At 35.9% G+C, this 27,685-nt stretch overlaps 1 protein-coding gene across 1 annotated transcript in view; it reads left to right on the forward strand.

Moving 5' to 3' along the window:
* RSBN1L (round spermatid basic protein 1 like) overlaps positions 1-27,685 on the forward strand; it is a 62,808-nt gene that overhangs the window by 1,222 nt on the left and 33,901 nt on the right. The gene's annotated exons all lie outside the window — the stretch shown is intronic.

The following is a 27,685-nucleotide window of genomic DNA, read 5'->3' on the forward strand; positions in this document are numbered from 1 at the left end:
AGAATTTTCAGCCATATTCTTTTTTTCCTGCAGCAAATGATAAAATCAGGAGCATTGACGTTTTTTTGGCCAGACCAAGTACTTGCTGCAAAATGTTTTAGCATCAGAGAAAGGCAAATTCTTAAGCGTTCTTTTCAGACACGACTGCGCGGTTTTCTTTTAAAAAGTAGGCTAGTCATATAATTTTCAGGAAGCATTTCTATAAAATAGGTGGTCCTGCCTATTTAGATGTTTGATACACAGTTTTGACAGTGGTACAACGTGGAGACTGGTTGAAAATTAGATCTTTATGTGATCAAAAGCTTAAAGCACGTAGTGATCTTTATTATAAATGTACGTTGATACACAGTATTGTGAAAGTATTTTTGCTTGTTTTAGGAAAAATGAAATGTCAAGCAGTTTTAGCGTTGCTGATCTAATGGTAGCTTAGATCATGAAAACTAATCTGTATGTTTGAACTAGAATGGCATATTTTCGCAATTTTTAAAAATGTTGTGCACGAGTATGCAGCAGCAGTGTTACTTTTTCGATATTTTGCCTGTAGCAAAGCTTTGACATCTAAACATAGGCATCAGGTACTCTGGCACAAGGTAAAGGATCTCTCAGCTTTGGAAAGTGTTGTTTCTAGGAAAGTGGTTTTGAGGATGGAATTTATACTACTTTTAGTCTGGGATTTTAGGTGATTAGTATTTTAAAGCAATTTTGTTTTAATAATTACATTTAAAATTTGAAAGTGCCTGGAAGTCAGCATTTGCAGCTCAATATCAGTCTTACTTGTGATGTGTAAACAGTGTATTTGCTCTTCAAAGTTCTTTGAATGAGAACGTGAGTATGGGTATAACATTGTTGATGTATTGGAATGGCTGAAAATAAATAAGTAAGCATTCTTTAACAATTCTCTGCAGCACATAAATTGCTTTTAAAGTGAAATGGCTGTTAAAGAGAAAGTTTTCTAGTCTTTTAAACTACATTTAGAATCCTCCTTTTGAAGGCTACAGCTTACATTATTAAGCCTGAATATAAGCAATGATAGCTTTTATTCCATGATTTATGTAGGTTTTTTGAGTAGTGACTAGATAGTAACACTATGGTAAGATTTTCTTTTCTTTCTTTTTTTTATGGAAATGCTGCTATTTTATAGAGGAATAACAAAATCAATGAGAAGGACTGCTTTTCAGTGTCTTGGTGATACATTTAATGGTGAAAATCTTTACCTCTTAATTTGGGAAGTACTCATATCCTTCTGAAGTTCAGATTTAACTGAATTGAGGTTCTGTTTTATTCAACTAAGAAAATTTTTAAGCAACAGAAGTATTAAAATAACAAAATTATATACATGCATTTAATATAGATATAATTGCAAATATAAAAGTCCTAATTTGCAATACACTTCTAATTTTTCTGCGTTTTTTGTGAAAGTCTTAGTGAATGGATGACCACGTGTCTGTAGTTTTAAATATGTACCTCTTTTTGGTATTGCTCTAAGTTGAATAGCTGATAGGATAGCACATAGGATAGTTCAGTGACTCCCACAATTATCCCATAGATCATTGATTGACCAGTCTTGATCGGAACTGGAAATTGGTTATAAAGACACCAAAGCAAGGAAAATAAATCCTTCTCTCAAAAAGCAAACAAAACCCCCAAAACCATCCAAAAGATGCAGCCCCCAAACTCCATTAAGCAATTAAACTCCTGTATTTATTTGTAATAGTTTTTTTTAAAGTCTTTAGTCAGAACTGCTAAATTTTTACATTGACTACCATTCTAACAAGTTATTTGGATTAAATGAAAGTGTGTGTATGAAAGGCAGGGCATTTAGTAAATGTTATTTGAGTCAGAAGCATGATGATTTTTTTTTAACCCCATAGTAAATAAAAGATGGGTCAATCCAGATAGAGGAAGGATCGTTGACAGTAGATCTGAAAGTTAAGAGTGATGAACAGGAAGGTTATAAAAGCATACCAGTCTAGGTCCATTTAGCATAAGGGCTGGTGCCTTACAGACCTAAAACCTCTGAGGCCATCTAGTCATAGTACTGTAGCCGACTTGTATGACAGCCTGAGTCATCAAGTAAAAGTTAAATTTATTTCTTATAAAAAGAAAAAGTGCAAAACATTTTAGATTTTTTTAAAAATTAGTTTTATTTTTTAATTTATTTTTTATTTTATTTTTAAAATTTATTTATTTATTTTTGTCTGCATTGGGTCTTCATTGTTGCGCACGGGCTCTCTCCAGTTGGCGCCAGCAGGGGCTACTCCTCGCTGCTGTGTGCAGACTTCTCATTATGGTGGCCTCTCTTGTTGCAGAGCACAGGCTCCAGGTGCCCGGGCTTAAGCCCTTGTGGCTCATGGGCTCTAGAGCACAGGCTCAGCAGCTGTGGTGCCCGGGCCCAGTTGCTCCACGGCATGTGGGATCCTCCCGGACCAGGGCTCGAACCCGTGTCCCCTGCATTGGCAGGCGGACTCCCAACGAGTGCGCCACTGGGGAAGTCCTAGATTTTTAAAACTATGAAATAAAAGTTTTGGTGTATAAAGAGGTAAACTACTAAAGAGTTCGCAGCCCATTTTCCTGTAAGACTGAATAAATTATTAACTGGTAAATGTGGAAGGTAAAGGTGGACATGTGCTGAAGGTGTCCCACATTTAGAATTACAACAAACAGGGACTTGTGTGGCGGTCCAGTGGGTAAGACTCCGTGTTCCCAGTGCAGGGGGCCCAGGTTCGATCCCTGATCGGGGAACTAGGTCCTGCATGCATGCTGCGACTAAGAAGTCCACATGCTGCAACTAGAAGATCCTGCATGCTGCAGTAAAGATCAACTAAAGATCCCACATGCTGCAACGAAGACCCCGTGTGCCGCAGCTGAGACCAGGCATAGCCAAAATAAATAGAAATAAATACATAAATATTAAAAAAAAAGAATTATAGCAAACAATAGAACAAACATATTACTAGATAATAAGCTGCCTTAACTGATTCCAGTAACCAATAAAACTTGTATAGATCTTATAATTTTTGTTAGCATTTTTGCTTTGCATTTATTACCTTATTTCCTTAAAATGACCCTGTGAAGTATCCCAAGACAAAACCAGTGCATTTCACTAAATTTTTGCCTTGAAAGTGTAGTTACAGAATTTAATGAAAATAGAGGCTTTCCTTAGAATTGAATAATTTGAGGTATGTAATTATCAATGATTTTAAAGGGATAGATGTTCAAAGATTTTTCAAGCTAGGCTTTTCCTCCATCTTTCTAATACTGTTATTCTGCAATTTCAGGTTAAATTCATGTTGAGAGTTTTCATCATTCCAACCAAATATTTGTCACTGCTGAGACAGTAGTTTACTATGATTTCGTTTTCTCGTGTAACCTTTTGCTTTTCATGCCTTGTTTTTTCATTTGCTTAGTTTTGTCTTTCTATATCCTCCAGCAGCTCGGTAAAATGCTTCTCAGTACAATTTTCCACATGGTCAAATCTGTCACATAAACTTACCACTTCCACTTATTCCTGTAGTCATCCCTTCTGTAGCTGTCCTTCTTCCTGCTTTATTCTGGATTGTTTTCTGTTTAGGCCTGCTGCAAAGCTGTTATCTTGGGACATTCTGGGAATTTTTTTCACTTTTGTTGAGTCCCTTTTTTCCTGGATCCCATGCCTTCCTTTTAGTTTATTCCTTCTTTTTGGTTTCTTTACTATTACTGTGAAAGAGTGCATGAGATATTTTGGGGGGTTTCGTTTTTACCCTCACGCTTGACTGTTGGGCTGTTGAGAGATTTCTGTATTGGAAATCATTTTTCCTTAAAAGTTTGGAGGTGTTCCTTTATTGCTTGGCTTCCAATGTTGATGCTGAAAAATTTGATCTCCAAAAAACTGTCTTTTGCCCTATCTGGGAGATTTCAGCTTTCACTGAATTTTAAAATTTCAGGTATCTTTTTTAAAAAAATGTTTTATGAGCTCTTCTCTATTTCTGTATTATAGCATCTTGTTTCTTTTTCATGGGACAGCATCTTCTGTTATCTCTTCAAGGATATTAATTACAGTTTCTTTGACATTTTCTTCCGTGCCTTGCATTGTTTTTGGTTCCTCTAACTTTTTTTCTGTTTGTTTTGGTCTCTTTTTTTTGTTGTTGAAGGCTTTCTTCAGATCTGTGTGATCCTCAGCAGTTCCTTCATATTCAAGAGAATGTTGCAAAACTGATTGAAAGCTCACTGGGCATGCATGAGCATAACTTAGTGACTAATGAACTCCCTTGTTTTTATCTTTTTTTTTTTCCTCTGGGTGGTGGGTAAGAAGGCTTTCAGTTTCTTCAGACAATGGTCCTTCATTTTTCTGTCCGGTCTGCATAAGTGGAATAATGGAGCGAGGAGAGGCTTGGCAGAAGTAATGAGTATTGATGGCAGAGTTCTAGTGCTGGGTGGAGGAAGAAAGCTACTACAAGTCTCACCAGTTTCTAAATTTTCACTTAGTCTCCTTGTTTTCATACCAGCACTTGCTTCTCCCTTTTTCTGTGTGTGTCGCCCCTGAGGCTGGAGCCACGCTCTGATTCAGTTTTGCTGAACACCTCTCATTCCCTTAGGAGTGAGGGGGTGGGAGTGGGGGCAGGGGGTGAAGCAGTGTGGTTCTGTCATCTTGCCTCTCCCAGCACCTCCCATTTCTAAACCCTTCTGGGGTGCTGCAGAGTAAACAGGGTTGTTTGTCATTATTTCTTTCTACAGGGATTTACCTTTACCTTCTTCCATTTATGCCAGGTCATTTACCGTTCCACCATCAACGTTCTGTCTTTATAAATTGTATTTCAGGTTACAGTTACAGTATCTCCTAGTTACATTAAAGGTGGAATTTATGTTTCTAGTTCTTTTTCTCCCTATTGTTGTGGTATGTTTTTCAAGAAGAGATCTTAAATTTTAGCCTTATTTTGATTTGTTCCTATTTGTGGGACACTGGTGAAATCACTTAATCTCTTTGAGCTCATACTCATCTGTTATTATAGGTATCCACAGCACGGTTGTTAGAATTACATGAGCCTGGTATATGGTAGACATTTGTAGGAATATTAGTTCCTAACCATTCTTTCCTGTATAACACATTGGACACATTTAGTTTCACTGAATTCATGGGTAGGTATAACCTGTGTAGTTTTCCCATTGGTATCCTGGTTTCTGAGAATTTTTGGTATTTGTATGAACAATACTAACTTGTTGAAAGAAGTTTATATGTCAGAGGTTTACAGTTATTATAGTAAATGTCATTAATTTTTCACCATCCTCAAATGAATTGAAGTTTCAAATTATGGATAAACTACTTAAAATAGGATATTGAAAAAATAATGATACTTTTTCAGTTAGAGTGTTAAGAGTAAAAAGAATTCTGATGAAATAATTGTGGCTTATATAAAATCTTTGTGTGTGTGATTAAGGAGAATTAATAATAAATGTACACTCCTACCAACTAAACTAATTTTTTTATCACTTTAAACATTTTTATTTCTGAAGGTACATTAAAATTTGTACTTTTTTTTGAATTGTAGATTTAAAATATTTAACTTTTTTTTTTTTGAAAATATTTAACTTTTTATCATGAAAAAAATTTAATTAATACAATAGAAACCAGAACAGTATAGTTTTGGTTTTCTCCTTTGAGGATAATGAAAATGTCAGAATTAGTAAATTCTGTCAAGCTTTTTTGAGATGGGCCACAAGCTGATGCAGTGAGTACTTAGGGGCAATTTGAGCTAGAATATAAGCTTCTTGAGGACAGAAACAACAAAAATAAGAACAAGGGTTAACATTTATAGAATTATATACTCAGCACTTTATATAGATTTTTATTTAATTTTCACAACTTCTTTAAAGTTTAGTTAGATAGTAGACCTTTGAAAGTGCTTTATGGAAGCTCAGAATAATTTAAGTGACTTGCTGAAGGATATGAAATAAGTAGTAAATCTAGGCTTCAGATCTTTAGATAGTTTGACCTCAGAGCTCTCTCTCTAAACTACTGTGCAAACCATGTTAATATTTTTAAATCTCCTTCATCCAGAATTGTACCTTGCATTGTGAGATAGTTTGCCAAGTAAATGAACTGGGCTTTGATGGAAAATTAGAACTTATGTAAATGGAGATGATGGAGACAGGCTTGTTAGGCAGGAGGGATGGTGTGAGCAGGATTGTAGAGACAGGAGTGTGTCTGGTGTGTTCAGTGGTCTGTGAGAAGAGCCATTTGGCTGGGATTGATGATTTTGTACAAAGTTGTGAGATAGGACTGCATGGCAGTTGAAAGTCTGCCATAATCTGCTTTCTATTTGTCTGGATAAGGAGTTCAGACTTCATTCTGTGGGCAACAGCAAGGCACAGTTTTTTAGTAGGGTGATAATATATTCAAACTGGTATTTTAGGAATATTACTTTAGTAGCATTGTATAGGAGAGATTGGCTGAGAAAATTGTAGAGTCAGGGGTATTGGAGACTACTGTAGTAGTGAAATGAAGTGATTTTAGTGGTGAAATGATTGGTACTCCTGGACATGAAAGGGAAGATTTTAAGAGGGATTATATGATAGGGCATCATGGTTTTCAAATATATAGCAAGAAAGGAGGACTTACATGTTATTTTATGCTTTCAGATGGAGAGAATAAGCATTTTTTGAAAAAATGTGGGTATGCCTGTAAGAGAACTGGTTCAAAAAGATGGATGTGAGTTTGAGATGCAGGCAAGTACCTTATTAAAGTCCTGTTATCAGATGCATGTCAAATTAGTAGTGAGTCCAAGGGTGAGGTTTAAAAATGTTGCTCTGTATGTAGGAGATTCTGTTCAGTTAACATGTGTGCTTCAGTGTGTGTATGTGGAGGGCTTTTTCTGTGAGGAGCAAATAATCTCAGATCATTAATTCTTAGGTAACCAGCTGTTCACAGTCTTGAAAAGGTCTCTAAAAACCCCAAGATTAGGCATGGTCCCTTAGCCTTCATTCCACTCAGCAGTTTAAAAATTTACATTCCATTTGTCCTTCCCCTTTTAGCATCCCCTGCCATTTTCCTTATCTCTGCTGCAGCTATTTTAGCATTTGGTTTAGTTTGGGGCCCTTTTACAGTAGTAGTCTCTCTGGCTTTGCTAATGACCCTGTTAATTTTCTTATGTCTATTGTTAGCACTCCTCAAATCTTAGCTTAGTCCAGAGGTTTAAATCTGTGTATTCAGTTGCCTCCTTGACATGACCACTATTAGGTGGTCCATAGAACCGTAAGAGTAATATGTTCACAACTCATTGTCTTCCTTACCCAAATTTGTCTTTCCATGTATGCTCCTTATCTCAGCACTCAAGTTTGAAAACTGAATTCTCCACTTTAACTTTATCACACCTGTAGCCAGATCTTTTCGCTTCTAGCCACTGTCTTTCACATCTATCTACTTTTATGCCTTCCTTTCTCTTAGTATTAGTTGAAAGCTAATTATCTCTAGCCTAATTATCTCTAACCTCAGTTATTGTATAACTGCTTCCTTATTGGGCTCTCTACTTCACATCTATGATCTTTCATTTCATTCTTCATTCTACAGCCTTAGTGATAACTAGAGATCTAAATGCCTATTTGGTGTCACTCTTCTGTTCATGAGGTGATGTTCAAATTCCTTAAAATGTCCCCGAAGGTTCTGGATGATCATATCCTTGTTTAGCTCTTCAGCTTCTCCTCAGTGCTTTTTGCTGCCTAGAACTTTCTCCATCCATTATCCTTCCATCTCTAGTTCCACACTTCTACTTCACTGAACTTACTCATCTTTTAGGACTGAACTTGAAAGGGAGGCCTTTGCTACTCCCTGGACTAGATTAGGTCCCCTTGCTGTCTCTTACCATATCACTTTGCCATATCCTGACTTTCTTCACTTCATTTTTTTTTTTTTTTTAATTTTTATTGGGGTATAGTTGATTTACAATGTTGTGTTAGTTTCAGGTGTACAGCAAAGTGAGTCTATTATACATATATCCACTCTTTTTTAGATTCTTTTCCCATATAGGCCATTACAGAGTATTGAGTAGAGTTCCCTGTACTATACAGTAGGTCCTCATTAGTTATCTATTTTATATATACTAGTGTGTATATGTCAGTCCCAATCTTCCAATTTATCCCCCCCCACTTACCCCCTGGTAACCTTAAGTTTATTTTCTACATCTGTAACTCTATTTCTGTTTTGTAGATAAGTTCATTTATAGCCTTTTTTTAGATTCCACATATAAGCAATATCATATGATATCTGTCTTTCTCTGACTTCCTTCACTTAGTATGATAATCTCTAGGTCCATCCATGTTGCTGCAAATGGCATTATTTCGTTCTTTTTCATGGCTGAATAATATTCCATTGTATATATGTACCGCATCTTCTTTATCCATTCCTCTGTTGATGGACATTTAGGTGGCTTCCATGTCCTGGCTACTGTAAATAGCATTGCAGTGAACAATGGGGTGAATGTATCTTTTCGAATTATGGTTTTCTCCAGATATATGCCCAGGAGTGGGATTGCTGGATCATATGGTAGCTCTATTTTTAGTTTTTTAAGGAACCTCCATATTCTCCATAGTGGCTGTATCAATTTACATTCCCACCAACAGTGTAGGAGGGTTCCCTTTTCTCCATACCCTCTCCAGCATTTATTATTTGTAGACTTTTAAATGATGGCCATTCTGACCGGTGTGAGGTGATACCTCATTGTAGTTTTGAGTTGCATTTCTCTAATAATTAGTGATGTTGAGCATCTTTTCATGTGCTTTTTAACCATCTGTATGTCGTCTTTGGAGAAATGTCTATTTAGATCCTCTGCCCATTTTTTGATTGGGTTGTTTGTGATATTGAGCTGCATGAGCTGTCTGTGTTTTGGAGATTAATCCCTTGTCGATTGCTTTGTTTGCAAATATTTTTTCCCATTCTGAGGGTTGTCTTTTCATTTTCTTCACTTCATTTTAATCACATGTTTAGTTGTCTTCTTCACCAGACTGTAAGCTCTCTGGAATATGGGGCTGTGATTATCTTGTTTCAGGTCAGGCCTTCAACTTCTGGGTACTTGATAACTTTGAGCAATGAATAAGTTGCACTATGTTATGGCTGTTTTTGCCTCCTCAGAAGAGATGTCTGATTGTTGTTCAGGAAAATCTTGGCAGGTTATTTCAAATGTGAAAATAGCAGAAGGTGATAATGGGATGAGAAGTTGACCAGCTGCTCACCAACAATGGGCAGATTGTCAGGTGAGCACAAGAGGCAGGTATTAATGGCATGATAACTAGAAAGAAAATGAACTGTGTGGATAATAATAATTGAATGTTTGACTAATCTTGAATTATCACAATTGCTATTTTATATATTCTAACCTCAAAAGATTAAACTTACTACACATTGTACAAACAGGATATTTTATATTTTTAATCTGAGCTTGTTTACAAAATCTGTAATGGAATTATAAATGAAAACCTTTGCTCTATTTGGAATTTATTTAGACATAAAATTAGGAATCATAATTAATTTTTTTCCAGTAATTAGTTTTTTTTTTTTTTTTTTAAATTATTTATTTATTTATTTATGGCTGTGTTGGGTCTTCGTTTCTGCGCGAGGGCTCTCTCCAGCTGCGGCAAGCGGGGGCCACTCCTCATCGCGGTGCGCGGGCCTCTCGCCATCGCGGCCTCTCTTGTTGCGGAGCACAGGCTCCAGACGCGCAGGCTCAGTAATTGTGGCTCACGGGCCCAGCTGCTCCGCGGCACGCGGGATCCTCCCAGACCAGGGCTCGAACCCGTGTCCCCTGCATTGGCAGGCAGACTCTCAACCACTGCGCCACCAGGGAAGCCCCAGTAATTAGTTTTTAATACCATTTACTGAATAGTTTTTCCTTTCCACACAGATATAGAATGCCAGCTTTTATCACGTACTACTAAAAATCAAAAAGTTCCCTCTTTGAAATGCAAATCAAAACTACAATGAGGTACCACCTCACACTAGTCAGAATGGCCATCATTAAAAAGTCTACAAATAGGGACTTCCCTGGTGGCACAGTGGTTAAAAATCCGCCTGCCAGCGCAGGGCCACGGGTTCGAGCCCTGGTCCAGGAAGATCCCACATGTCGCGGAGCAACTAAGCCTGTGCGCCACAACTACTGAGCCTGCACTCTAGAGCCTGCAAGCCACAGCTACTGAAGCTCGCATGCCTAGAGCCCGTGCTCTGCAATAAGAGAAGCCACCGCAATGAGAAGCCCGCGCACCGCAACGAAGAGTAGCCCCCGCTCGCTGCAACTAGAGAAAGTGTGCGTGCAGCAATGAAGACCGAACGCAGCCAAAAACAAACAAACAAACAAATTAATTAATTAATTTAAAAAAGTACAAATAATAAATGCTGGAGAGGGTGAGGAGAAAAGGGAACCCACCTGCACTGTTGGTTTAATTGGGTGCAGCCACCCATGTGAATTGGTGCAGCCACTATGGAAAACAGTATGGAGGTTCCTTAAAAAAACTAAAAATAGAGTTGCCATATATACTCCTAGGCATATACCTAGACAAGACTATAATTTGAAAAGACACATGCACCCCTATGTTCATAGAAGCACTGTTCACAATAGCTAAGGCTGGGAAACAACCTAAATGTCCATCAACAGATGGCTGGATAAAGAAGATGTGGTGTATATATACAGTGGAATATTACTCAGCCATTAAAAAAGCATGAAATAATGCCATTTGCAGCAACATGGATGGACCTAGAGATTATCATAGTAATCAAAGTAAATCAGAAAGAGAAAAACAAATACCATACGATATCACTTATATGTGGAATCTAAAATACGACACAAATGAACATAACAAAATAGAAACAGACTCACAGACATAGAGAACAAACTTGTGGTTGCCAAGGGGAAGGGGGGATGGGGGAGGGAAGACTGGGAATTTGGGATTAGCAGATGCAAGCTATTATATATAGGATGGATAAACAAGGTCCTACCGTATAGCACAGGGAACTGTATTCAGTATTCTGTGATAAACCATAATGGGAAAAGATATGAGAAAGAATATATGTAACTGGGTCACTTTGCTGTACAGCAGAAATTAACACAATGTTGTAAATCAACTATAGTCCAATAAAATTAAGAATAAAGTTCCCTCTTGCCACTTAGTGCTCTCCCACTACTTCCACTCTGGGGGTGATCTGTTTTATGTCCCAATGGTTTTGCCTTTTTCAGAATGTCTTTTGAGTTGAACTATCTAACTTTTTTCATGTTTGGCTTCTTTCACTTAGCATGTTGCTTTTGAGTTGTTACATTAATCAGTTCATTCTTTTCTATTTCTAGTCTTAGTTTATTGTATGGAGACACCACACTTTGTTTTTTCGTTTGCCAGTTGATGGACATTTGGATTGTTTCTAGTTTTTGATAATTATTAAAAAGCCTGCTACAAACATTTACTTAAAATCTTCGGATGGATATATGTTTTCATTTCTCTTCAGTAAATACCTAGAAGTAGAATTGCCGGGTTGTATGGTTAAGTGCATGTTTAACTTCGTAAGAAACTGTCAAACTTTTCTAAAGTGGCTGTACCATTTTTCATTCCCACTAGCCCTTTGATATTGTCAGTTTACTAAATTTTAGCCATCCTAGTGGACATGTAGTAGTATTTCATTGTGGTTTTAATTTGCAATTCCTAATGATTAGCGATGTTGAGCATCTTTTCATGTGCCTATTTTCCATCCCTATCTCTTTTTTGTGCAGTGTCTGTTCAAATTGTCTATTATTGGGTGTTTTCTTATTATTAGGAAATTGTGAAAGTTCTCTACATATTCTGTGAACAAGTTGCATATGAGATACGTATTTTTGCAAATGTATTCTCCAATTCCTTGGCTTTTCTTTCTCTTAATATTGTCCTTTACACTTTTTAACAGCAGAAAATTTTAATTTTGATTAGGTCCACTTTATAATTTATTTCTTTTATGGTTTGTGCTTTTTGTGTTTGAACTAAGGGAGCTTTGCCTAACCCAAGGTCATACAGGTTTTCTCTTATGTTTTCTTTTAGATACTCTGTAGTTTTAGGTTTTACATTTAGGTCTGTGATGCATTCGGAAAATTTTTTTATATGAGTTTTGGATCAAGGTTCCTTTATCCTTATTTTTCCTTTTTGATTAACTTAAGAGTTATTTTGTAAAGAACCCCCTCCCCCCATCCAATAGAGATTTTTATTAAACATATTTATTGAATTAGGGGCAAACTGTACTTGTTACAGAATTATCTTTGTACTTAAAAGCTACATGTATATCTTTACCTATTCTTTTATATCTCTGTAAAATTTATTGATATTTAATACATATTATGAGTTTTCTTGTATTTTGTTTTATTTTTGGGAGGTTTTTTTCCAGATTATTACTGGTATATAAGAAAGCTTTTGGTTTTTCTACATGTACTTGATAATTGTGTATATAATTTTATAACAGTGAAAGGTTATCAATTATTTATAATCAGGAACAGATTGAATTACAGTAAGATTACTTTGTAACGTTCAGGAAGTGATTTGTTTGTGGTACATCAAGCATTGTGTTTGTCTTTAAAATCTGAGATCTCTAGTAGCAGAGTGTATAATTATTCAACTTAAACATTTTTAGTACTTAGGTGCTGTGGTAGGTGTTAACAAAAATGACTAAATCAATAATTTGCAGTCCATGCCTTCAAGTAACTTAAACAATCTAGCAGGGTACCAGAAAGAGTAGTTATAATATTTAGTACAGTTAAGTTAAATACCACAAGGCAAATGGAAAGTAGTGGTGGTAGCTAGTGGGAGTGGGCGCAGGTAGATGTTAAGAAAGGGAGAAGGGATGCAGGAGGAAGGAGAGAGTGTTTTGAGAGAAACTTTGAAAGACAGTGTGGTAGGATTTCAATAAAGAGTTAAAGAAGTTCTAGTTAGAGCATTATATGAAGTGTAACATTCATGGGAACTATATAGGAAAACTGAGCTATGCAGTGTCACAGATACTGAGGCAGGAAGTAATTTATAGATGTTTGATTCTCTTTATAGCTTTGACATTATATATTGCTAAGCATCTTTATTCTAGCCGTTCATCTTAGATTTTAAAATATCAGTTGTTTTTATAAGATACTCTGTTTTAACATTTCTCTGAAGTCATTGCATGTCTTGTACACATACATAACTTAGCCCAACTTCTTTGAGTATAAGAAGATTTTGTGAAGGCTGCATTAGGTATTGCTGTGTAACAAACTAACCTAAAACTTGGAGGCTTAAAACAACAACCATTTTATTGTATCTAATGATGTTCTGGGTCAGGAGTTCAGTAGGATTGGCGAGGTAATTTTGCTTCATTTGGGGCTGACTGGGGTTACTCAGTGGTGTTCATTTGGTGGCTAGTCTTGTCTGGTGAGTCCATGATGACTTTACTCATGTGCCTGTTGCCTTGGCAGGGATGATGAGATGCTGAGCTGGTCCCCTCTCTCTCCTGTCATCTCAGCGCCTTTTTACATGATCTCTTCCTCATCAGGATAGTAGGATTTCTTACATGGCAGAAGGAGACCAAGAGACCTGGGTGGAAACAGCAAGGCTTTTTCTAACCTAGCTTTGGAAGCTTGAAACAGTTCCTCCCTGTATACTTATTAGGGCCTTAATAGGTATATTTGTTTTGTAAAATTTTATTAAGAGCATATTCTGCATTGAACTGAAATAGATAAAGCACCTATAGGAGAGTTATTTAGTGGTATTAGCTAAATACATAACTTTTAAAAATTTAGAACCTTAATTGGTTGTATGAAAAAGTATAATTAGGAGTGTATAAAAAGAGCATTTGTTTCCACTTATGTTATTACATTAACTGGAAAGAACTATATGATTTACTGTTTGCATTATAGAGTATAATTTTAACTAAATAATTGTATAATGTCAACTTAACAGGTCTAGAATGTCCCAGGTTTTATGTGTCACTTTTTTTTTTTTTAAAAGGGAAATTGGGGCTGGATAGTGAAGGGTCTTTTATTATGCATTTCTTTTTTAAAAAAATAAATTTATTTATTTAATTTATTTATTATTTTTGGCTGTGTTGGGTCTTCATTGCTGCATGTAGGCTTTCTCTAGTTAGGTGAGTGGGAGCTACTCTTCATTGCGGTGCTCGGGCTTCTCATTGCAGTGGCTTCTCTTGTTGTGGAGCACAGGCTCTAGGCACGTGGGCTTCAGTTGTTCCGGCACGTGGGCTGCAGTAGTTGTGTCTCGCGGGCTGTAGAGTGCAGGCTTAGTAGTTGTGGCACATGGGCTCAGTTGCTCCGCGACATGTGGGATCTTCCCAGACCAGGGCTCGAACCCGTGTCCCCTGCATTGGCAGGTGGATTATTAACCACTGCGCCACCAGGGAAGCCCAATATGTGTCACATTTTGTATAACAACTATAGTGTAAGATTCAGTGACTGAGTGGTTTAATTCTGTAACCTAGATACCAATTATAATATCTCACTACTTAATATCTTTGTTTTACAATATATTGAAAAAAGAAGTAATTGTACTTCTGCTTTAGAGGCAAATTTTCCCTGCTAGGTCAATGAAGAAAACCTGACTTGAAATCTTTTGTTATGGCAGGAGAGGGAGCCCAAACCACTTTTCCATGTTATGCCTGGCTTGGCTTTCATGTAGGTATATAAGTATTTTTGTTTTCCTGTTACTTATTTTTGGTGTTCTTGGGACTACTATTGCTATACCATTTTGTCACTCTATGCATATTACTAGAGGCTTTACTAATAAAATTCTACTAATTGTTTTTAATAATAATGGCTACATTTATCAAGTGCCTTTAGTATACTGGGCATGTGTTGGAAATAATGCATATGTTGCCTTTAATTCTTCTAAAAAAAAATCTAAAAGATAAATGCTGTTGTCTTTGACAGATGAGAATGCTGAGGCACAACACAATTCAGTAGCTTGTTTGTGTCAGTTGGTCAGTTGTTGGTAGAGCTGAAATTTGAACTTAATATGTCTAACTGCAAAGCCTGAGTTATTTCCACCGTACAGTAGACCACCTGTCCGAGGTTTCATTTTCTGTGGTTTCAGGTACTTGGGGTCAACCACTGTCTGAAAATATTAAATGGAAAATTCCAGAAATAAACAATTCATAAGTTGTAAATTGCGTGCTCTTCTGAGTAGCGTGATGAAATCTTGCACTGTCCTGCTCCATCCCTCCCAGGTAGTTAATCATGCCTTTGCCCAGCACATCCACACACTGCATGCGCTACCCACCTGTTAGTCACTTAGCAGCCATCTCAGTTACCAGATCTACTGTCGTATTCATGTACCCTTATTTTACTTAATAATGGCCCCAAAGCATAGGAGTAGTGACGCTGGCAATTTGAATATTCTCTTGCTGTGCCTAATTTATAAATTAAACTTTATCGTATGTATGTATAGGAAAAACATAGTATACATAGGGTTCAGTACTATTTGTGATTTCAGGCATCCAACCGGTTTGAGAATATATCCCCCCAGGGTAAGGGGAGCCTACTGAATTACAATCCATTTAAAGTTTCTTAATCTCCAGCTGTCTTAAACTGTCCCATTTTCAACATTCTGTTCCTTTTTTTTTTTTTTCTTTTCTTTTCTTTTGGCCTCTAATATGTTAGCCAAAGCAACCTGCCTATTCCTTTTTTTTTCTTTCTTTTTTTTTTTTTTTGGCCTATTCCTGAATAGTAGGAGACATAAGAATTGTACAGTTTGAACTTCCTCTTCATATCTTGAGGCAGAACCATTTTTTGCACTGCTGTACAAAACATAGGATGTTGTTACTGTATGAGTCATTGTACTAAGTATTTCCCTTTTATAAAAAAAAAAAAAGAAACATAAAATTAAGGAATACTAGAAAAGGAGTCTTCAGAGATCAGTTATTATTGCCCCTGATTATATAAGCACAAGCAGCAGAAGCTCCGTGACACTCCCTCATTTCAGCAGTTCACAAGTCCTTGTGTTCTTAGTCGACTGGGTCTGCATAGATCTTTCCGATCTCGGGGTTCTTAATGTATCAGTTTTTACAGTTATGTCCATAAGGACAATTCACCCTGATTTCAGCAGTTTGCCTCAGTGTGGATGGGTAAACAACTCTAGAGGAGGAAGAGTCAGGTGTTTTAAATACCGTCTGCCTCATGCCTGTCAGATCTCAGCCATCCCTTAAATAGGAAGGAAAAGTTTTCTTCTTTCCTTCCAAGTTTCTGTAGCCTGTTTATACATTATTTCTTCCCCTATCATACAACTCTATTTACTGGGCAAGACTTGATGCAGAAGAGCCAGAAGTAGTGCTTATATATGTGCAGGTTATAAGTTATAAACTGTCTCTTACTTTTAAATATCAAAAAACATTCGTGGTAAATAATTCTCTTTATAGTTATTGGTTTTCTTTCCTAATGTGTGGTATAAGAGTTTTTAACTAGAAACAAGGGGACCTGATTAGGAGTTGTCCTGGTTCTGCCACTTAGTGTCTGTTCCTGGGAAAATCTTTTAAGTGCACTGAGACCCAACTTTTTCCTCTGTAAAATGAGGATAGTAGGTGAGATTTCTAAGTTGTTCCTATGAAAAAACAAATTCTGTGGAAACTTTTCTGACAGCTGCCCCACTCCAACACTATCTTATTCTTCTCTTGTTGTATCTCCACGATACCCTGCTTATTTCTGGAGTTTTATAAAATAATTTATGTACTTTCTTATATTATGTCATGATTTCTCTAATTTGTCCTGTACTTCTTTCTTATGTGGATTCAACAAGCATTTACTGCCTGCTGTACACTTGGCACTGTGGGGGGAATGCAAGGAGGAAAGCTATTTATATTTCTTTTTTTTTCTGAAAGGAGCATTTTTTAAATTAATTAATTTATGGCTGTGTTGGGTCTTCGTTGCTGCACGCGGTCATTCTTTAGTTGCGTCGAGTGGGGGCTTCTCATTGCGGTGGCTTCTCTTGTTGCGAGCACGGGCTCTAGGTGCGCTGGCTTCAGTAGTTGTGGCATGCAGGCTCAGTAGTTGTGGCTCACGGGCTTAGTTGCTCTGCGGCATGTGGGATCTTCCTGGACCAGGGCTCGAACCCGTGTCCCCTGCAATGGCAGGCAGACTCCCAGCCACTGGGCCACCAGAGAAGCCCTATTTATATTTCTTGCTTTTAGAGTATTTATAATTTAATTGGAGAGATAATTAGCTGCAGTGTAAGCAAGGCTCTGTATTGTTGCTCATCTTGTTTCTTTTTTCTGCATATTGACCTTTTTTTTTGTTTTCTGTGACTGCTGACACTTTAGATGCTTATCACTAGCAATTTGTTTCTATTTACTTGAACCATTTTCTTCTTTTTCCCCTGGAAACTGCATTCATATTGAACATCATTTATATGCAAAACACTCTTCTAGGTTCTGTACATATTCAGAATACATATATAATTGTGTTATATTTTCTTTTTTTATTTTATTCTTCTCTTTTTTAATTATAACATAACCTTGAGATAATGTGTGTAAAGTGAGGCAGGAATGCATTTGAATAGTTGTAAATGAAGAGAGGACTTTGGAAGAAGTAAGATTATTTGTGTGTGTTTGTTAGTTTCTAGTATATTAATTCATTGTTTTACTTTGAAGTGTTTTTTTCTCATCTCTTTCCTTCTAATATGGCTTAAGTGATTCTAATTCTTTCTTAAAAAAATATTTGTCTGAAAATAATTACCAATTCTTTCAGGGAGAAGATTTAGGCTAACAACTTATTTACACATGTAATACATAAATATGTATCCCTTTCTGTTGCAGAAATTTTAAATAATTTAGAAGTACATGAATTAAAAACCAAGAGCTCCCTTTGTTCCTTAGGTGTTTGTGTCTGTCCTTCCAGACCTTTTGCTATGCATTTACATATATACATGTTTACATGTATACACTCACAGAAAAGAATATTCAGTTTATTTTTTAAAACCTAAATATCCTATATGCATTTTTCTGTAACTTGTACTTTTTAACTTAACAGTGTGTCTTGGAGTTCTGTCCATTACGTAGTGTTAAATTTATATACACATGTACACAACCAGTATGTGTCTGTGTGTATGTTTTTCTTTTAATTAACTAAGTTTTGCCTTTATAAATTTATATAAAGTATAGATTTCAGTAAGCTTTTAATTTTAGAATAGTTTTAGATTTACAGAAAAGTTGGGAACTTTGTACAGAGTTCCTATATATACTATACTCACTTTCTCCTATTATTAAAAATCTTAAACTTGTATAGTATGTTTGTCACACTTAATGAACCAGTATTGATATATTATCATTAACTAAAGTCCATCTTTTATTCACATTTCCTTAGTTTTTACCTAATTTCCCTTTTCCGTTCAAGGATCCTATTGAGGATACCACATTTTTAATTAATTAATTAATTAATTATTGCTCTGTAGAGATGATTTTTATTTTTTAATTTAATTTTTTCCAGTTACACATACACATGTATCTATTCTTTTTCAAATTCTTTTCCCATTTAGGTTATTACAGAGTACTGAGCAGAGTTCCCTGTGCTATACAGTAGGTCCTTGTTGGTTATTTATTTTAAATATAGCAGTGTGTACGTGTCAGTGTCAAATTCCCAGTCTTTCCCCTTCCCCGACCCTCCCTCGCTGGTAACCATAAGTTCCTTCTCTAAGTCTATGAGTCTGTTTCTGTTTTGTAAATAAGTTCATTTGTATCATGTTTTTAGATTCCGCATATCAACAATGTCATATGATATTTGTCTTTCTCTGTCTGACTTACTTCACTTAGCATGATAATCTCCAGGTCCACCCATGTTGCTGCAAATGGCATTAATTCATTCTTTTTAATGGCTGAGTGATATTCCATAGTATATATGTACCACATCTTCTTTATCCATTCATCTATTGATGGACATTTAGGTTGCTTCCATGACTTGGCTATTGTAAACAGCGCTGCAGAGAACATTGGGGTGCATGAGGATACCACATTATATTTAGTCATCATGTCTGTTTAGGCTTTTCTTGGCTATGGTAGTTTCTTAGACTTTTCTTGCTTTAGATGACCTTGACAGTTTGAGGAACACTAGTCAGGTATTTTGTAAAATGTCCCTCAATTGGGATTTGTCTAATGTTTTTCTCATGATTAGACTGGGGTTATGGGTATTTGGGAGGAAGACCATGGCTTTGTAAATTTTAAAAATAAAATTTAATTTAAAAAATCAAATAATACTGAAAGGTTTATAGTGAAAAATGGCCATAACACTCTCCATTCCTGTCTCCAGCCCCCTGTCCAGCTGTAACTCTTTTTTTAAAAAAAATAAATTTATTTATTTATTTTTGGCTGCGTTGGGTCTTTGTTGCTGTGCGTGGGCTTTCTCTGGTTGCGGTGAGTGGTGGCTGCTCTTCGTTGCAGTGCGTGGGCTTCTCATTTTGGTGGCTTCTCTTGTTGCGGTGCATGGCCTCTAGGCTCACGGGCTTCAGTAGTTGTGGCACGTGGGCTCAGTAGTTGTGGCACGTGGGCTCAGTAGTTGTGGCTTGCGGGCTCTAGAGCGCAGGCTCAGTAGTTGTGGCGCACGGGCTTAGTTGCTCCACGGCATGTGGGATCCTCCCGGACCAGGGCTCGAACCCGTGTCTCCGGCACTGGCAGGAGGATTCTTAACCAATGCACCACCAGGGAAGCCCTGTAACTCTTTTTAAAAAAATTTATTTTATTGAAGTATAGTTGATTTACAATGTTTTGTTAATTTCTGCTGTACAGCAAAGTGATTCAGGTATACGTAAATATATATATACATATATACTTTTTCATATTCTTTTCCATTATGGTTTATTACAGGATATTGAATATAGTTCCCTGTGCTATACAGTAGGACCTTGTTATTTATCCATTCTATTTATGATAATTTGCATCTGCTAATCCAAACTCCCTGTCCATCCCTCCCTTGGCTGTAATTCTTAATTCTCATCTCCTTTTAATTCCAAATTTCTAAATAAAATGCTCATACTGCCTTTTATTTTTGAATCGATCAGTTTTAGACATATATTGCATTCTTGTTAAATAAGAATTTAGCACTTTTATAATTTAGCTTCTTTCCTATCTCTAATAATTTCATAAACCTTAGTTGAAGCAATTATCAGGGCTTATTGTGACTTTGCAAATACTGTTCAGTGCATATCAGAGATCCTTTTCTCTATGGCTTTCTTGGTTTTCATGTAGCTAAAAATTGCCTCTCTTCTTCATTTACATATATACTTATTGCTTCATTTTCTGTCTTATTCTCTGTTGTGTGATAAGAGGTAATCTGGCAATTCCCCTTTATTCCTGGGGGGCCTTGTTTCTGCAGTTCTCCATTCCTGTGTTTCGACCTGAACTGTTACCCTTTAAGCCAGCTGCACAGCTTTCGTACTGATATTTTCTTGTGTTGCTCTCCTGTGCTCTGGGTCCCTTGTTTCCTGGGTCTCATGTCTTCTTCCTTCTTTGTTTACTCCTTTACTTAGCATGCCCTCATGTAACTTCCTCAGAAAGGATGCAAGTGTGGTAAAAATTTTGAACTTTTGCTTGTCTGAAAATGTCTTCCATCATGCTTGATTGATAATTTGGCAGATTTTAGAATTCTAGGTTAAAAAATATTTTCATTATGAATTTTGAAGTTACTGCTGTATTACTTTCTAGCGTCTACTGTTGCATTGACGGAGTCCAGTTCCACACTGTTACCTGATCTTTTATATGTGATCTTTTTTTTTTCTCCCCCTTCTTCTGGAGGCTTTTAAGATCTTTTCTTTATCCCCAGTGTACTGAAATTTCATGAGGGTGTGCCTGGTGTGTTTGGGGCCAGAGGGGCTACAATGGTGAAGTCCATTCTTTGTACTCATCCCTTGAAGAATCTTCATTCTGGAGACTGATCTTTTATGGGAAATATTTATTTATTTATTTATATTTTTCTTCCTTACGCAATTGTTTTCTTTTTCTGAAATTTCAGTTAATTTGATATTAGATCTCCTGAATAGATCCTTTGTGTTGCCTTATTTTTTGCAATTTTTCACTTCTTTGTCTTGTTGCTCTGCTTTTTGGAAGATTATCTAAACTTTATCTCTTCCAACCTTTTAATTAAGCCTTTCAGTTTTGCTATTGTATTTTTAATTTTTAAAAGTTCTCGTTTTTTAAATTTCCTGATTCAGTTTAGCTTGAGTATTTTAGGGAAGTACAATCAGCTTGTCTTTGCCTTGCCTAGGGTACCTGAGTCTTGAGACCTGTTCAGTTCCTCCAGAAAATGAAAGTTTCAGTGTTTGTCTTAAAGGGTGAGATTGAAATGATCACTTGAATGTTTGGGGTGAGGGTGGGAGAACTGGGAAGTCCAACTCTTTCTTATATAAACTTTTAAACAATTTCCCTTGTTTTAAGATCCCTGTATGTGTGTATGTGTGCGTGTATACATACATATACATATACAGATGTATACACATAAATGAGTGTATATGTGTGTGTGTTTATATATATACACACAGTATACATATATATTTCAGACTTGGGATCCTTTTATAGATTTGCATTTACATATATCAACTTGCAGTTTTCGTCTAACATATCATGAACATTTCCCCCATGATGTTAACTGTTATTTAAACATGATTTTTAATGGCTTCATAATTTTCCATTTCTGAATATAACCAATTTTATCTAACCGATCTCCATTATTAAACATTTGTTATACAGTTTTTCACTGTTAAAAATAATGTGCGATGAAGACCCTTGTATGTGTATTTTTGTGCAGGCTTGGTTTTCTTTTTATTAATATTAGTTGTGGAATTGTGGGATCAAAGGAATGATGACTTTTAATATTTTTCCAACATATTGTTAAATTGCTCTCCAGTAAAGACTATCAGTTTATGCTCATCACTGTGTAGAAGTGCCTATTTCGCTTCACCTTTGCCAAGCAGCACTGGTTACTGTTATTTTTAAGAAAAATGGTCTTTTTAAAAATTTTGTGTCCATATAAGATGATGGATATTCACTAAACTTACTGTGGTAATCAGTTCGTCATATATGTAAGTCAGATCATTATGCTGTATACACGTTAAACTTATTCAGTGCTGTTTGTCAGTGATATCTCAATAAAAATGGTCAATTTGATAGATGAAGAAATGATTTCATGTTATTTTAATTGAGCTTTTCTTCATGTTTGACATTAGCATTCTTTGAAATTTGCCTGTTTTATGTCCTTTGTATCTTTTCCTATTTACTATTTTTTATTTTCTTTTTAAAATTTTCTTTTTCTATTTTTAATGTTTCTTTTTTTTGGTGGTAAATTGTGAAAGTTCTTTATATAAAAAGAGCTCTGCATAAAAAAAGAAATCAGCCCATTGTCTTTTGGGGAAAATTACTGTCTTTATTGAGACTTACCCAGAAAAATTTTGGATCCCTACTGTTGTTGGAGGAATAGCTTTATTAAATCTTAGAACTGTTTGTCAGAAATGACCAGGTCAGTTAGAAAAGGGATATACATTTGAAGAACTACTACTGAAAGGCTTTCAGGACTAAGAATTCCCTTCCTTGCCGTGGAAAAGAAGAAGGATTAACAAAGATCAACCTAGAGCACCTTACCAGAGAGAAAGTCATGATGTACTGTAGAAAATAACAGTAATTTCTTACTTTATTACAGGACTTGTTTCATGCGTTAAACAAGCATTTATTGAGGGAGAGCCTTCTCTACCCTCAGGGAATGTACACTGGTGGGGTTAGGAATGATGCTAAGAAGAAAGATATGTTTGTAACTAACTAGAATACGGTGTGAGATAGAGAACCTGCTTGCTGTATTATAGCACAATGGACCTGGTCTAGTTTCTTAGCACAGAACAAATGAGAATGAGCCTATCAGTGACTGCCAGAAGTTAGAGCTGTCACCTCTTTTACCTGGAGTGATGAGACAGCTGAGACAATAAAAATGAAATGATTCAGCTGCTATTTAGTTTTGAACAGTTAATTTTTTCTTCTGTTTTTGAGGTCAATATGAGTATGACAGTGAGAGTTAAATTTTTTGTCAAAATGAAAAGAGTAAATTATATTTCTTATATTTTTGAAAGCAGGGATGTATGTAGTACATTTTTTAAAGTAATTAGAACTGTTAAAAAATGGGTGGCAATCTCCTGTTACCTGGAAATCTGTGAATTAATTCTGAAGATTCCAGATGAACGGTTTGTTGATGTATTATTTGATCAGTCTCTTAAAAGTATTCACAAAGCTTTTTGTTTTGCTTTCTTACTGGAGCAGTTCATATAATACTTGTGTGTGTGTGTGTTTTCATCCCTACATTATTATACTGACATTAATACTTGTGGAGACAAGTGAATTTTATTATAATCAGATGAAAAAATTTAATTTGTTATTTAAGAACTGGTTTCCAAAGTGGTACTTATAATAAGAATCAACTGATACCTTGTCGATTTTAAGATTCTTTAGTGCAGTGCTCTTACTCATTTTTATCTCATACACGTATATGCTCAATAGAAATGTATTGGGTGAGTGAAATACATGTTACATTGATGCATATGTGACATATACTGCTAAATCATAAGTTGACCATATGTTTGAAAATCCCATTTATATTTTGTTTGAAATTATTTTTATCAGCTTTCTTTTTTATATCTTAACTTCTACATATAAGGTATGTCTTTAGCCCATGTGTGTTTTTCCACATATATAATTTAAAGTATGTTGTGAGTTGATAATGACTTATTTATTTCTTCTCTTTCCCTCCATTCTTAAGATTCCTTTTGCATCTTTAAATTCAAACCGTATCATGGGTCTCTTAGCATCTGTGTTCCATCTGTCCCCTATCCCCCTTTTTATTTTCAAATAAAAAGTGTCCTTATGTTAAATTGGACTTTTCAAAACAGATAATTTGTTGTTCTTACGGTAGAATAATTCTCACTTTTATTCTAAGAATTGTGATGGGAAGATGAGCTAGAAATTCTTTCCAAGCTTTAGATTAAATCATGAAGGATAAAACTGTACAAATTCATGGTCATGAAAAGAAGTAAAAACTAAGAATGACAGTTGTTAAAGAACAATGTATAACTGTAAACTTGATGCCAGGGAGTCTTTTCCTTGTGAAAAGACCTCGAAGTGGCTTTTATAAATATGAATGCATGACAGTGTGGTATAAAGTCTTTATTTAAAAAAAAGAAAAAGAGAAAGAAATGCTTTTCTACTATGTATATATAGACTGATTTGTTTTTGCTTCCTTTGCTTTGAAGGTTTTGGTTGTAGTATGGGGTAGGAGGTAAATGCAGTTTTGTTGTCAGTCACTCTTATAGTCTTGGCTATGCCATTGTTTTTGTTTCCATAGGTGTTTTTTGTATAATGACTTCACACCTTCAACTTATTTTTGCTTGAACTATTTAATACCATACTTGAAGGCATATTTCAAGACCCCTTTTCCTGTATTACAAAACTAATATGCTCCTATTGCAGAAACTTAGAAACTTTTTGCCACTTAAAAGTAATGGCTTACAAAAAGAAATGAAATTGAGTTATTTGTAGTGAGGTGGATGGACCTAGAGTCTGTCATACAGAGTGAAGTAAGTCAGAAAGAGAAAAACAAATACCGTATGCTAACACATATATATGGAATCTAAAAAAAAGAAGGTTCTGAAGAACCTAGAGGCAGGACAGGAATAAAGACGCAGACATAGAGAATGGACTTGAGGACACGGGGAGGGGGAAGGATAAGCTGGGACGAAGTGAGAGAGTGGCGTTGACATATACACACTACCAAATGTAAAATAGATAGCTAGTGGGAAACAGCCTCATAGCACAGAGAGATCAGCTCTGTGCTTTGTGACCACCTAGAGGGGTGGGATAGGGAGGGTGGGAGGGAGACGCAAGAGGGAGGGTATATGGAGATATATGTATACGTATAGCTGATTCACTTTGTTATATAGCAGAAACTAACACACCATTGTAAAGCACTTATACTCCAATAAAGATGTTAAAAAAATAAAAGTAATGGCTTTTAATGATTTGCACTATTATCTTTCAGTCTGTTTTCTGAATGTGTATATTAATTATAAATTTTTAAAAATTGTGATGTGTAGAGGCAGGAGGTATATATGAGAAATCTCTGTCTTCTGTTTCATTTTGCTGGGAACCTAAAACTACTCTAAAAAATAAAGTCTTTAATGTCTATAAATAAGTATATTTATAAATAAAGTCTATAAAAGTTGGGTCATATTATATTGTAGTTTTATTTCATGAGAAACTAGTTTAATTTTATTCTGAAAAAAATTTGTTTTATGACTATGGTAGGTTTATAGTGTATCATATTCTTTATATATGTCATTAAAATTCTATAGCTATTTTAATCTGTGGGGTTAAGAAGTCAGGATCGTGGTTACCCTTAGCAGTGCTGCATAATAAAGACTGGAAGGGGGGACCTGAGATGGGTTCCGGGTGCTGTTCATTTTTGTGAAAATTGAGCTGTATACTTACGTGCTTTTTTCTGTATGTATATTATACTTTAATAAAGTTTTAAAAGTTTAATAATTATTGAAATAATACTTTTAGGTTAATAAGATTAATAGGGATAATTGGGAAAAGGAATGCGGAGACATTTCAGATGACTATTTTCTTCAGTTGTGATTGTAAATGATATGTAACTAGTTCACTTAAAAATGTGTAGTTACTTAGGCAATATTAACTTATATATGTGTCTGAGCTCCAGCTATTTTTACTGACATTTTATGGCTGGATGACAGCCTATGACATGTTTTCAAGGACTTTAAAAGACCAAAAAGTAAGAGTAGTGAGCTAATCTGAAGTGTGAGAACAGCTTAATCGATTCTAGAATTTTAGAATAAGTTGTATATGAACATATGAGGACTTTATCTAGCTTTTTCACCTCTGTATCCCTAACTTTTTCTTATACTCAGCAATGCGTATTTGTTAAGTCAGTGAATCCCTGTTTTGGTTTGCTCAGCCATCAACTGTCCTCTCATCTGCTTTGAGTATTATGACTTTAAAAAAAGCACTTTGTCAGTTTGATAGGTGAAAATATCTTATTTGAATTTGTGTTTTTTAAATTAATAAGTTTTAAAATGTTTATTAAATACATAGATTTAACTTTTTTGAGAATTATCTAGTTAAGTAGTTTGGAGAGTCGTTCAGTACGGTAGCCCCTAGACGCGTGGCTTTATTTATTTATTTATTTATTTATTTATTTATTTATTTATTGGCTGCGTTGGGCCTTCGTTGCTGCACGCGGGTTTTCTCTAGTTGTAGCGAGCGGGGGCTACTCTTCGTTGCAGTGCGCGGGCTTCAGTAGTTGTGGCACGTGGGCTCAGTAGTTGTGGCTTGCCGGCTCTAGAGCGCAGGCTCAGTAGTTGTGGCGCACGGACTTAGTTGCTCCGCAGCATGTGGGATCGTCCCGGACCAGGGCTCGAACCCCTGTCTCCTGCATTGGCAGGCGGATTCTTAACCACTGCGCCACCAGGGAAGTCCTCATGTGGCCTTTGAACAGTTAAAGTTGAGCTACTTTGAATTGAGATGTGCCATAAGTGTAAAATATAGACTGGATTTTGAAATCTTATTATGAAAAAAAGAATGTAAAATATCTCAGTAATTTTTTAGTATTGGTTCCATGTTGAAATGACGTTTTAGATACATTGGCTAAATAAATTATTATTAAAATTAACTTCACTAGTTTTGTTTTGTTTCTGATGTGACTACCAGAAAATTTAAATTTACGTATGTGGTAACCATTATATTTCTGTTTGACAGAGCTGGTCAAGACAGTAATCTAAACATTAGGTGACTAGGGCCTGAACTTAGGATAGTGTTTATAGAAAGAGAAGTAAGGAGGGATTTTAAGAAATTATGCAGTTGGCATATATGTTATATAATCTCGGGTGTTACATTACAGGCTTTTTGCAGTTTTGTGTTTTTCCATCATAGCTTTGTAATCAGTAGTAAGCTTTTTGAAGACAAGGATTTCATCACTATTTTAAAATTCTCCTCTACATTTCGTCTTTTGCTGGGTGCATAGGAGCTTGATTGAACAACAGTAATTAAAAGGACATCGAATAATTTTATACACACAAAGTTTGAATTTTTAGAATGCAGGTTAATGATTCTTAGAGTTCCTATACCCTTTATTTTAATATCATAATATCACCAGTTAGCCATCTCAGTCATATCTTTTTTAAAAGGTGCAAGGATAAGAGAACTAACATCTAGTCTTATATATATACCAGGCTCTGGGTAGTCATTTTATATCTTTCTTCATTTAGTCCTTGTAGTTACCCATGAGAAAGATATCAATCATTATTTTACATATTAGGATATTGAGAATGAGTATTTTTTCCAGTGTTATGTTAACCAATCCAGATATGCCCAGCTTCAAAATTAGCCCGTTTTCCGCTGTAGTTTACTCTCTCGATTAAAGTTAGCCACTTATTTTAAGTGATTTGAAGTTAGTTTGATGTTGTGTTGGACATGAAGTATGTGAAGAATAATCTTTAGAATAAAATGTGTAATGATAGGGCTTCCCTGGTGACGCCGTGGTTGAGAATCTGCCTGGCAATGCGGGGGACATGGGTTCGAGCCCTGGTCTGGGAAGATCCCGCATGCCACGGAGCGACTAGGCCCGTGAGCCACAATTGCTGAGCTTGCGCGTCTGGAGCCTGTGCTCCACAACAAGAGAGGCCACAATAGTGAGAGGCCCGTGCACCG

The sequence above is a fragment of the Eschrichtius robustus genome, chromosome 8 (genome assembly GCF_028021215.1).
Source record: "Eschrichtius robustus isolate mEscRob2 chromosome 8, mEscRob2.pri, whole genome shotgun sequence".
NCBI lineage: Eukaryota > Metazoa > Chordata > Mammalia > Artiodactyla > Eschrichtiidae > Eschrichtius > Eschrichtius robustus.